The 9,658-nt window shown below is 37.2% G+C and overlaps 1 long non-coding RNA gene across 2 annotated transcripts in view; it reads right to left on the bottom strand.

Moving 5' to 3' along the window:
• LOC119469769 overlaps positions 1–9,658 on the bottom strand; it is a 71,380-nt gene that overhangs the window by 41,390 nt on the left and 20,332 nt on the right. For both annotated transcript variants that reach the window (XR_005198612.1, XR_005198613.1), the window contains exon 2: positions 1,248–1,327. This is a non-coding gene — a long non-coding RNA (uncharacterized LOC119469769). The remainder of the gene's footprint in view (positions 1–1,247; positions 1,328–9,658) is intronic.

The following is a 9,658-nucleotide window of genomic DNA, read 5'->3' as shown; positions in this document are numbered from 1 at the left end:
AATCTGAAACCTTTACCGTTCTTGACATTTATTATGCAGCTGTTTGATGAACTGTTCCATATATGCTAATTAGGTTAAGTTTATTAATCATGTCATTCAGATCCTATATATCCCTATTGCTTTTTTTCTGTATGTTTTATCAGTTATGAGAGAAGGGTGTGTGTGACTTCCATTATGATTGTGGTTTTGCCTCTTTCTGCCAATTTTTGCTTTTTGTGTACTTTTTTTTAATAGATGTTGATATGGTTTGGCTCTGTGTCACCACCCTAAATTTCACCTTGAATTGTGCTCCCATAATTCCCACATGTTGTGGAAGGGACCCAGTGGAAGATAATTGAATCATGAAGGCAGTTTCTCCAAAACTATTCTCATGGTAGTGAATAAGTCTCATGAGATCTGATGGTTTTATCAGGGGGCTCTGCTTTTGCATTCTCCTCATTCTCTCTTTGCCTGCTGCCATCTATGTAAGACAGGACTTGCTCCTCCTTGCCTTCTGCCATGATTCTGAGGCTTCCCCAGCTACGTGGAGCTGTAAGTCCAATTAAACCTCTTTCTTTTGCAAATTGCCCGCTCTCTGGTATGTCTTATCAGCAGTATGAAAACAGACTAATACAGATGGTGCCTTGCTTCCCAGGCTGGCCTCAAACTCCTGGACTCAAGGAATCCTCCCATCTCAGCCTCCTGAGTCACTGGGACTACAGGCATGCACCATGGGTCCCCGCTTGCTTTGTGTGTACTTTAAAGATATAATGTTGTTTCCAAACTTTTTGGATTATTTGTCATCTTGAAGAACCAGCCATTTTACCATTTAAGATACCCCTCCTTACCTTTGGGGATGTTTCTTATTATTAATCTACTTTGAGATTAATACAACCACACCAGCTCTCTTGTGCTTACTGTTTACACGGTATGTATTTTCCATCCTTTTGCTTTTAGCAGTAGTTCTGTTGTATTTGAAGTGTGTCTAATAAATAGTATGCAGTTTCTTCCTATTTCAACAGTCTGTTTTTCATAATAGTACTTTGGTAGTTTTAAAATATGTCCACAGGCAGGATGTCAGCAAAATGACCAATGAGGAGACTCCAAGCTCTCATTTTTCCACGGGAACACACACAAAAACTGTATGAGCCAACTTTGCATAAGCTCTGGAGAATAATAAAAGGTTATAGCTCCTAAGAAAACATCTAATCAAAAAAAAAAAGCCACCTGAAAAATGATAGAAAAGTTTCGTGGTGGTTTTCACTCACAGTCTCTCCATCCTATTCCAGTGTGGCAGCAGCCTTGGTCTTGAGTGTCAGAAGTCAAGTCTCTACTTCTTTCCCTCAAACTAGAAGGAACACAGCAGACCCTATTTGCAAATTATTATTTTTTATTGCATTTTAGGTTTTGGGGTACATGTGAAGAACATGCAAGATTGTTGCATAGGTACACACGTGGCAGTGTGATTTGCTGCCTTCCTCTCCTTCACCTATATCTGGCATTTCTCCCCATGCTCTCTCTCTCCAACTGCCACCCCCCATTGTCCCTCCACTATTTCCCCCCAACAGACCCCAGTGTATGATGTTCCCCTCCCTGTGTCCATGTGTTCTCATTGTTCAACACCCACCTATGAGTGAGAACACTTGGTGTTTGATTTTCCGTTCTTGTGTCAGTTTGCTGAGAATGATGATTTCCAGGTTCATCCATGTCCCTACAAAAGACACGAACTCATCGTTTTTGATGGCTGCATAATATTCCATGGTGTATATGTGCCACATTTTCCCTGTCCAGTCTATCATCGATGGGCATTTGGGTTGGTTCCAGGTCTTTGCTATTGTAAACAGTGCTGCAATGAACATTCGTGTGCATGTGTCCTTATAGTAGAATGATTTATAATCCTTTGGATATATACCCAGTAATGGGATTGCTGGGTCAAATGGAGTTTCTATTTCTAGGTCCTTGAGGAATCACCACACTGTCTTCCACAATGGTTGGACTAATTTTCACCCCCAAATTATTATGTAAATCTGTTGTAACCTGGCTAGGGAATACCTAGAGGACTGATGTAGGGTGCTCATCTCTGTATGGCATAACTCAGAATGCAGGAAGAAAGAGCAGTGGGCACTTTTCCCCTTGTAGTTTGTAAAGCTATAGGGGAACTACAAGTCAACGGAGGCTTTAGGAAGAGATTTCAAGTGGAGACAGACAACAGACCATCTAAGGCCAAGAGGAAAAGCTGGGGTGAGACTCTTTGGGAAATTAGGACATGCAAAAGTAGCCACATATATGGAAGAATTTAGTAGTTCACACGTGGTCAAACAAGATGCATGCTCAGAAAAGATCTGAGATGACATTAAGTTTTCACTTCAGGCTGAATCCTAGATTCAGAGCAAGCCTATCTAAGCAGCAAAGGAGTGCCCCAGCACAAAACCCATCTGCAAAGACTAGAAGAGGAGTTTTTCACTATTTTATGCGTCTTTTGTGAGGAGGGCTATTGTTTGGTTGTTTCAGCTCCACACATTCAAAAACTCTCTGTGAAAACATCAACTAAACCAAGCTAAAATAGCAGAGTGATCACACATGGCAAGGGCTTTGCAAAAATTGTTTGAAAAATTCTCAAAACAGACTACTATAGCCTTTGGCAATCAGAAAGAAAAAGAGCAAATGTTGGGAAAAGAAGAAAATCTGTTTTTCAGAGTTACCACAGTATAATAGTCAAATACTCAATATTCAATAAAAAGTCACAATGCATAGGAATAAAAAAAGAAAATATGTCTTCTTCAAAGAAACAAAGTAAAAAAACAGAAATCATCTATGAAGAAACCCAGGCATCAGAATTACTACACAAAGACTTTAAAACAACTGTACTATGTATGCCCAAAGAGCCAAACAAAACCACAAAGAACTAAAGGGAATCAGAAAAACAATATATGAACAAATGAGAATATAAATAAACACATAAAAGTTATGAAAAAGGAACCAAAGAAAAATATTGGAGCTGAAAATTACAAAAGCTGAAATAAATTTACTAGACAGGTTCAACAGCAGATTGAAACAGACAGAAGAATGAATCAGCAAACTTGAAGAGAGGCAACTAAAATAGTCAAGTGTGAGGAACAGAAAGGAAAAACAAGTTAGCTAATTTTTTTGTGCCTTTTGATTTAAAGTAGATCTCTTGAAGACAGTATGTAGTTAGGTATCAGAGTGCATTTATTCATCAGTCGTTGAGTCAGGGTCTGCCGGACAGACCTCCACAGGTGATGATTGACATCTCAGGTGGTGACCCCGACATGATTGAGGTCTTTAAGAAAACTGTAGACCAATATCTCTTATAAATATTAACACAAAAATTCTCAACCAAATACTAGCAAACACACTTCTTCAGTATATTAAAAGGATTATATATTATGACCAAGTAGGATTTATCCCTGGAATGAAAAGATGATTTAACATATGAAAATTCATCAGTGTAATACATCACAGTTGTATAATAAAAGATAAAAACCAAGCAATAATCTCAATTGATGTAGAAAAAGCATTTGACGATACTAAACACTATTTCATGATAAAAAAATAAAAACTCAGTTAAGCTAGACAAAGTAACGAAGATAATATTTACAAATTGTATATCTGATGAGATTGCTATCTAGAATATTTTTTAAGCTCCTACAACACAACAAAAAAATTCAAAATGAACAAAGGACTTTAAACGAACATTTCTCCAAAGAAGCCATATAAATGGCCAATAAGCACAAGAAAATACGCTCAGCATCACTAGTCATTAGGTAAATTCAAATCAAAACCACAGTGGGATACCCCTTCATGCTCGCTAGAATGATTGCTATCAAAACAAACAAACAAGCCTGGCATGGTGGCTCAGGCCGATAATCCCAGCACTTTGGGAGGCAGAGGAGGGTGGATCATTTGAGGTTAGGAGGCCGAGACCAACCTGGCCAACATGGTGAAACCTCATCTCTACTAAAAGTACACAACTTAGCTGGGCAGTAGTGGCATGCATCTGTAATCCCAGCTACTCCAGAGGCCGAGGCAGGAGAATCACTTGAGCCTGGGCAATGGAGGTTGTGATGAGCTGAGCTCGTGCCACTGCTCTCCAGTCTGGGCAACACAGTAAGACCCTATCTCAAAAGCAAACAAAAAAAATAGAGAATAACAAGGACTGGCAAGGACTTGGCAAACTCAGGACCCCTGTGTCACTGCTGGTGGGAATATAAAATGGTGCAGATGCTTGGAACACAGTTTGGCTGTTCCTCAAGAAGTTTAACACAGAAATACCATATAATATAACAAGTTCACTTCTAAGTGTACACCTCCAAAAATTTGAAAGCAACCACTCAGACAGGTACTTGTACATTAATGTTCATAGCAGCATTATTCACAGTAGCTAAAATGTAGAAAGAACCAAGTGTCCAGTGATGGATGAATGAATGAAAATGTGATATATACATACAATGGAATATTCTTCAACCTTAAAAAGAAGTCAAATCTAATATATTCTATAATATGGCTAAGCCTTGAAAATACTAAGTGTTTGCCAGATGAAAAATGACAAATGGTGTATGTTGTACCTAGAATAGGCAAATTCATAGAGACAGAAAGTAGAACAAAGGTTACCAGAGGATTGTAGAAGGAAGAATGGAAAGTTATTTTTTAATGGGTACAGAACTTCTGTTTGGGACTATGAAAAAGTTTTTGAAATGGATAGTGGTGATTGTTACACATTGGGAAGTCACTAAGGCCACTGAATTGCACATTTTAAAAGTGTTAAAATGGTAAATCTTATGTATATTTTACCACAATTTAAAAAGTTTTTAAAAACTCCTTTTTTAACATTTTTTTTAAACTTTAAGTTCTGGAATACATGTACAGAACATGCAGATTTGTTACATAGGTATACATGTGCCATGGTGGTTTGCTGCACTTATTGATCTCTAAGTTCCCTCCCCTTGCCTCCCACCCCCAACAGATCCTGGTGTGTGTTATTCTCCTCCCTGTGTCCATGTGTTCTCATTGTTCCTACTTATGAGTGAGAACGTGTGGCGTTTGGTTTTGTGTTCCTGTGCTAGTTTGCTGAGGATGATGGCTTCCAGCTTCATCCATGTTTCTGCAAAGGACATGATCTTATTTCTTTTTATGGTTGCGTAATACTCCATGGTGTATATTTACTGCATTTTCTTTATCCTGTCATTGATGGGCATTTGGGTTGTTTCCAAGTCTTTGCTGTTGTAAATTGTGCTGCAATAAACATATGTGTGCATGTGTCTTTATAGTACAATGATTTATATTCCTCTGGGTATATATCCAGTAATGGGATTGCTGGGTAAAATGATATTCCTGATTCTAGATCCTTGAGGAATCACCATACTGTGTTCCACAGTGGTTGAACTAATTTGTATTCCCACCAACAGCGTAAAAGTGTACCTATTTCTCCACAGCCTCACCAGCATCTATTGTTTCTTTGCTTTTTAATAATCACCACTCTGACTGGTGTGAGATGGTATCTCATTGTGGTTTTGGTTTGCATTTCTGTAATTATTAGTGATGTTAAGCTTTTTTTCATATGTTTGTTGACCATGTAAATTTCTTCTTTGAGAAGTGACTGTTCATAGACTTTGCTCACTTTTTAATGCGTTGTTTGGTTTTTTCCTGTAAATTTGTTTAAATTTCTTGTAAATTCTAGATATTAGACCTTTGTCAGATGAATAGATTGCAAAAATTTTCTCACATTGTGTAGGTTGCCTGTTCACTCTGATGACAGTTTCTTTTGCTGTGCAGAAGCTTTCATTTAATTGGATCCCGTTGTCAATTTTGGCATTTGCTGCAATTGTTTTTGGTGATTTCAGCATGAAGTCTTTGCCCATGCCTATGTCCTGAATGATATTGCCCAGATTTTCTTCTAGGGTTTTTGTGATTTGGGGTTTTTTATTTAAGTCTTTAATCCATCTTGAGTTAATTTTTGTATAATATGTAAGAAAAGGATCCAGTTTCAGTATTCTGCATATGGCTAGTCAGTTTTCCTAGCACCATTTATTGAATGGGAGATCCTTTCCCCATTGCTTTTTTTTTGGTCAGGTTTGTCAAAGATTAGATAGTTGTAAATGTGTGTTGTTATTTCTTAAGTATCTTCTGTTTCATTGGTCTATATGTCTGTTTTGATGCCAGTACCATGCTGTTTTGGTTACTGTAGCCTTGTAGTATACTTTGAAGTCAGGTAGCACGATACCTCCAGCTTTGTTTTTGCCTAGAATTGTCTTGGCTATATGGGATCTTCTTTGATTCCACATGAAATTTAAAGTGGTTTTCTTTAATTCTGTAAAGAATGTCAATGGTAATTTGATGGGAATAGCATTGAATGTATAAATTATTTTCAGCATTATGGCCATTTTCATGCTATTAATTCTTCCTATCCGTGAGACAAGAAAGTTTTTTCCATTGTTTGTGTCCTCTCTTGTTTCCTTAAGCAGTGGTTTGTAGTTTTCCTTGAAGAGGTTCTTCATATCCCTTGTTAGCTGTATTTCTAGGTATCTTATTCTCCCTGTAGCAATTGTGAATGAGAGTTCATTCATGATTTGGCTGTCTGCTTGCTATTTTTGGTGTAAAAAAATACTTGTGATTTTTGCGCATTGATTTTTGTATCCTGAGACTTTGTTGAAGTTGCTTATCAGCTTAAGGAGATTTTAGGCTGAGATAATGGGATTTTCTAAATATGGAATCATGTCATTCGCAAATAGAGACAATTTTACTTCCACTTTTCCTATATGAATACCCATTATTTCTTTCTTTTGCCTGATTGCCCTGGCCAAAACTTCCAATACTATTTTGAATATGAGTGGTGAGAGAGAGCATCCTTGTATCAGTTTTCAAAGGGAATGCTTCCAGCTTTTGCCCATTCAATATATATTGGCTTGTCATAAATAGCTCTTAATGTTTTGAGATATGTTCCATCAATAACTACTTTATTGAAAGTTTTTAACATGAAGGAATGTTGAATTTTATCAAAGGCCTTTTTTGCATCTATTGAGATAATCATCTGGTTTTTCTCTTTGGTTCTGTTTTTGTGATTGATTATATTTATTGACTTGCATGCGTTGAACCAGCCTTGCATCCCAGGGATGAAGCCAACTTGATCATTGTGGATAAGTTTTGATGTGCTGCTGGACTCGGTTTGCCAGTATTTCATTGAGGATTTTCACATTGATGCTCATCAGGAATATTGGACTGAAGTTTTCTTTTTTGTTGTTGTGTCTCTGTCAGATTTTGGTATCAGAATGATTCTGGCTTTATAAAATGAGTTAGGGATGAATCCCTCCTTTTCAACTGTTTGGAAAATTTTCAGAATAAATGGCACTCGCTCCTCTTTGTACCTCTGGTAGAATTTGGCTGTGAATCTGTCTGGCCCTGGGCTTTTTATTGGTTTGTAGGCTATTAATTTACTGCTTCAATTTCCGAACTTATTATTAGTCTGTTCAGAGATTTGACTTCTTCCTGGTTTAGTCTTTGGAGGGTGTATGTGTTCAGAAATTTATCCATTTCTTCTAGGTTTTCTAGTTTATTTGTATGGAGGTGTTTATAGTATTCTCTGATGGTAGTTTGTATTTCTGTAGGGTCAGTGGTGATATCCCCTTTATCATTTTTTATTGCATCTATTTTATCCTTCCCTCTTTTCTTCTTTAATAATCTGATTAGTGGTCTATCTAGTTTGTTAATTTTTTTCAAAAACCAGGTCCTGGATTCATTGATTTTTGGAGGAGTTTTGTTGTCTCTTTCTCCTTCAATTCTGCTCTGATCTTAGTTATTTATTGTCTTTTGCTAGCTTTTGGATTAGTAGCTCTTGCCTTTCTAGCTATTCTAATTGTGATGTTAGGGTGTCAATTTGAGGTCTTTCTAGCTTTCTGAGGTGGGCATTTAGTGCTACAAATTTTCCTCTTAGCACTGGTGTCCCAGAGATTCTGGTACATTGTCTCTTTGATCGCATTGATTTCAAAGAATTTCTTGATTTTTGCCTTAATTTCATTATTTTCCCAGGAGTCATTCAGGAGCAAGTTGTTCAATTTCCAAGTGATTGTGTGGTTTTGAGTGAGTTTCTTAATCCTGAGTTCTAATTTGATCACACTGTGGTCTGAGAGACCGTTCATTATGATTTCAGTTCTTTTTCATTTGCTTAGGAGTGTTTTACTTCCAATTATGTAGTCAATTTTAGAATAAGTGCCATATGGCACTGAGAATAATGTATATTCTATTGATTTGGGGTGGAGAGTTCTGTTATTGTTTATTAGGTCCACTTGATCCAGAACTGAGATCAAGCACTGAATATCCTTGTTAATTTTCTGTCTCATTGATCTGTCTAATATTGACAGTGGGGTGTTAAAGTCTCCCACTATTATTGTGTGAGGTCCAAGTCTCTTTGTAGGTCTCTAAGAACTTGTTTTATGAACCTGGGTGCTCCTGTATTGGATGCATATATATTTAGAATAGTTAGCTCTTCTTGTTGATTTGCCCCCTTTACCATTACGTAATGTCCTTTTTTGTCTTTTTTTTATTTTTATTGACTTAAAGTCTGTTTTATCAGAGATTAGAATTGCAACCCCTGTTTGGTTTTTTGGGGGGGTTGTTTGTTTGTTTTTGCTTTTCATTTGTTTGGTAAACTTTTCTCCATCCCTTTATTTTGAGCTTGTGTGTGTCTTTGCACATGAAATGTGTTTCCTGAATACAGCACATTTACAAGTCTTGACTTCTTATCCAACTAGCCAGTCTGTGTCTTTTAATTGGGGTATTTAGTCCATTTACACTTAGGGTTAGTATTGTTATGTATGAATTTGATCATGTCATCATGATGCTATCTGGTTATTTTGCACAATAGTTGATGAAGTTTCTTCATAGCGTCATTGGTTGTAAAAACTTGGTATGTTTTTGCAGTGGCTGGTACTGGTTTTTCCTTTCCATATTTAGTGTTCCCTTCAGGAGCTGTTGCACGACAGGCCTGGTGGTGATAAAATCCCTCAGCATTTGGTTGTCTGGAAAGAATTTTATTTCTCCTTCACTTATAAAATTTAATTTGGCTGGATACGAAATTCTGTGTTGAATATCCTTTTCTTCAATGATGTTGAATATTGGCCCCCAATCTCTTCTGGTTTGTAGGGTTTCTGCTGAGAGGTCTGTTGTTAGTCTGATGGGCTTCCCTTTGTAAGTGACCTGGACTTTCTCTCTGGCTGCCCTTAACATTTTTTCCTTCATTTCAACCTTGGAGAATCTGATGATTATGTGTCTTGGGATTGATTTTCTCATGAAGAATCTCAGTGGTGTTCTCTGTATTTACTGAATTTGCGTGTTGGCCAGTATTGCTAAATTGGAGAAGTTCTCCTGAATAATATCCTGAAGTGTGTTTTTCAATTTGTTTCCATTCTCCCTGTCTCCTTCGGGTACTCCAATCAATTGTAGGTTCAGCCGTACATAGTTCCATATTTCTTGGAAGTTTTGTTCATTCCTTTTCACTTTTTTATTTCTCTAATCTTGTCTGCAGGCCTTATTTCAGCAAGGTGGTCTTCAAGCTCATATCCTTTCTTCCACACTTGTTCGATTCAGGTATTGATACTTATTTATACTTTACAAAGTTTTCATGCTGTGTTTTTCAGCTCCATCAGGTCGTTTATGTTCCTCTCTA

Source organism: Cebus imitator, unplaced genomic scaffold, assembly GCF_001604975.1.
Source record: "Cebus imitator isolate Cc_AM_T3 unplaced genomic scaffold, Cebus_imitator-1.0 Scaffold825, whole genome shotgun sequence".
Classification (NCBI taxonomy): Eukaryota; Metazoa; Chordata; class Mammalia; order Primates; family Cebidae; genus Cebus; species Cebus imitator.
Note: the sequence above shows the minus strand (reverse complement) of the source record. Positions and strands in the feature narration are given on the sequence as shown.